Raw genomic sequence first — 4,096 nt, 5'->3', positions numbered from 1 at the left:
CCAAGACTATATACCTATATCGTACTAGATGATAGAGAAGTGCATGGGGCAATAAGGCACCGCCAGTCATCATATTAGATGAAGTTTAATACTTTAATACTAATCATCTGGAATAATATTTGTATCATACAGGATGACCAACCTTCTTTCCTTGAGCTAATCGTATAGAGAAAAGCCATTCATCATGGCGAAAAAGGTTATTCTGTACTAATTGTACAGGATAATCCTTTGATTGTCATGGATGATTAGTTACGTAGAATTGAAACTTATGGCATCTTTTGGAGGCTCTCTATTTAAGCAATTGTATTAACCCTTGAGTTAATCTTTTATTATGGAGTTGATCCAAGAGGGAGCTTAGAGAAGGAAGAGGGAGAGATTGAGAGAGAGAGAGAGAGAGAGATCCTTGTGAGACTGAGTTTGTGAGGAAATCACAAAGGTTACTCCAAGCAAGTTGTTCATCATCTTCTTCAAGTTGATCCACTTATTCCTTGGTGGCTCCATGGAGATCATCTTCAGCATTAGATCTAGGTTCTCTGCCTACTCTAAGAGGGAGAAAAGGGATTCCCAGGTTCTCTACCTTCACTAAGTTGGTGAAAAGGATTCAAGGTTCTCTGCTTCACTGTGTCAGTGGAAAAATTTTATAAGGACTACTCCGCCTTACTGTTGGAGCAAAAGATGAGTCACTTCAATTTAGTGCAATACTTAGAGAGGGAGTCTCCAAGGAGTAGACGTAGGTCAGATTTGACCAAACCACTGTAAAATTTGGTGTGTTCTTTCTTATTACTTTTACTACATTTTATTTTTGCACATTTATATGATTTTTTGTGTAATTAAAATATACGATTATATTATTATTATAAAAATTATTTTTCTTAAGCATCAAGAGTTATTATTTTGTTTTAAAATATTTAAAAAGAGCAAGATTTTCTTTTTGTTTAAGATTTTTTAAAAATTACCAATTCACCCCCTCTTAGTTAGCCTCAGGCTAGTTCTTTAGGATTTAACACACCTCAGGAACTTTCACTTCCAACCTCCATTGCCCGACTACAATCTTTTCAACCACATTTTCCAGACAACAGTCTTTCTTACCACGATCGCTTGCTTACTACAATCATTCTATCATCCATCTCTAGACAATAGTCTTTCTGACCTATATAAACCACCGATTATAATCCTTCTGACCTCCATTGCTAAACTTTGATCCTTCTGACCTCTACTGTAAGATAATAGTTCTTTTTACCACTATGACCCTCTGACTACGACCTTTCTAACCTCTGTCGCCAACAAATGATCATTCTAACCACTGTCACCTGCCAACTAAGGTCTTTTTGGCCTCCATCACTAGAAAATGGTCTTTCAAACCACTGCCACTCGTCAACTATGGTCATTTTTACCTTCTTCATGGGACTAAAAGTTTTCGACCTCCATCACCTGACAAATGTTTTTCTGACCACTATCACTTGCCAACTATGGTTCTTTTGACCTACGTCATCAAACTACGGTCCTTCTGACCTCTGTTACCAAACAACAATCTTTTTGACCTCCATTACCTATCGACTACAATCCTTCTGACTACTGACAGCCATCTAAGATCTTTACCACATTCGTTGTTCACCGACTATGGTCATGTAGACCAAGCGAGCTAGCAATACTAATTCTTCTAATTACCCTCATATAATGCACTCCATATGGTGTATTTTTGTTACATAAAACCAAGGTCTTCACCCCAATAAAGGGACTCTTTTATAATTGACTACAAATACTAGTGGGTTTATTCAAACTAGGCTTGACTATATAGTTTTCCTCAATTTTAGGGGTTTTCATGTAAAAACTCTGGTGTTTTTTATGAATGTTACACCATCTTTTTTTTTATTGTGTGCTAGATCTTCATATAAAGCTAAGACATTAAACTTTGTACTTCTTTATCTCCACAAATATTTTAGGATGCAATAATTATTATGTTATATAATAAGCATTTCAACAGATAAAAAAGTATCATCGAGAAATCCAAAGTGCACATGACACGGACTGTGTTGCATTCAAACAAAATTTCCTCCAAAGGAGACTTGTATGCCATTTACTGCTATCAAAATAGTTCTCAAAAGCTACAAGGCCACCAATTATTGACTGCCTCATCATGCACATGTTCCCATACAAAATAGCCCATACATGTGGTGCAAGTAGACATTCTACTTTCAAATTGTTGCTCTTATAAACAAGATGAATCATGCATATCATGATATGGATGGTGCCTCAAATGGTTGCCACAAACATTAGTTCAAATGGTCCACTATGAAAATGTTGCAACTCAGGAATCCAGCTTGAGAATGTATTTTTGTTGGTAGAAAAATATTATTATTTTATTATTTTATTATTTCTCCTAGCATATACTGTATATTTTCTATTTTTTATTTGTGTATACTAATATTTTAGGGCAATCATACTCCAGACTACTGAAGACATTCAAGGCAGAGTAGATTATGGTTTCGTTCAATGAAGTCTATAAATTTTTTATTTTTCTTGAGTCTGAGAGAGTGATATTAATTGGGTAACCATGCATACACTTACACACTAGCGGAGTAAGTTAAAACATAAAATTTTAAGACTAATAGTACTATTAATTTTTGTTGAATCTTGAATAGGTTATTAAACCTAAGCTTATATCCTAAGGGTTAACCAAGACGGGCAGGGGAGGGGGGTGAATTGGTAATTTTAAAAATTACTTCTTGGATTTAAAATTTGAAATCGATTATTATTTCATAGAAAGTTAATTAAAATTATTTGAAAATAATTTTTTAACCACAAAATTAAAATTATAGTAAGTAAGAAGCAAAAATTAAAATGACACAAAGATTTATAGTGGTTTGGTCAAACACGACCTACATCCACTCCCTGAAGACTCTCTCTTTAGGTATTGTACTATTACCAAAAGTGACTCTCCTTAGGCAGAGAAGCCTTTATAAAACTCTCTTCCACCAATCCCCAGTGCGGCAGAGAACCGTCGTCCTTTCACACCCTCCAAGTGTAGGAAGAGAACCTTCATCCTTTCACACCCTCCAAGTGTAGGCAGAGTACCTTCATCCTTTCACACCCTCGAAGTGTAGGCAGAGTACCTTCGGTTGTTCACACTCTCTAAATGTCGGTAGAGAACTGTCATCCTTTCACACCCTCCAAGTGTAGGCAGAGAACCTTCAACCTTTCACACACTCCAAGTGTAGGTAGAGTATGTTCGTCCTTTCACACCCTCTAAGTATAGGTAGAGTACCTTCTACTATTCACACTTTCCAAATATCGACAGAGAACCGTCGGCTATTCACACTTTCCAAGTGTTGGCAGAGAACCATTGACTGTTCATACTTTCCAAGTGTCAGTAGAGAACTGGATCTTCTTCAAAGATCTTCTCATGAGCAATCTAGAAAGATAAGAGGAAGAGTGAAAAACATAAATCACACATAGAGATCCTTACCTTTGAGTAACCTTGTGAACCATTTACACTCCACTAGCAAGAAATCTCTCTCATCGCTCTCTCTTTCAATTGCCCTTGAAAATTCACATGGACAAAATTAGAAGAATTATAATGTCAGTTTTAGATGGACCTTTTATACAAAAGACACGAAAAACCATCCAGAAATCTCAATTTTTCAATTTTGAGCATGCATGATCGTATTTTATGATCATTTGTTTGTACGTACGAATAGTTCAAATAATATTGCATATGAACTTATCATGAATCAGTATGAAATTATTTCATACATGATTATCGTCTGGTACGAACTAAGTTCATCCGGGATGAACAGTTAGAAAATTTCATATTTTGTATGTATGAAACATCAGGAAGAAATGAGCGAGAACGAACCCGAGATGTTCATTCTGGTATGAAACAGAGATCATCCAGTACCATCCAGACTTAGAAAAAATATTTTGTGTGAAACACAAAATAGAGGCATTCGTCCCTATATGAAAATTAAGATCGTCCCGTACGATCTTCGTGCAAGAGAAAAATAGAGGTGTTCGTCCCTATACAAACATTAAGATCATCCCGTACGATCTTTGTTCGAGATAAAATAGAGGTGTTCATCCCTATACAAAAATTAAG

The sequence above is a fragment of the Dendrobium catenatum genome, unplaced genomic scaffold (assembly GCF_001605985.2).
Source record: "Dendrobium catenatum unplaced genomic scaffold, ASM160598v2 original_scaffold_200660, whole genome shotgun sequence".
Taxonomy (NCBI): Eukaryota; Viridiplantae; Streptophyta; class Magnoliopsida; order Asparagales; family Orchidaceae; genus Dendrobium; species Dendrobium catenatum.
Note: the sequence above shows the minus strand (reverse complement) of the source record.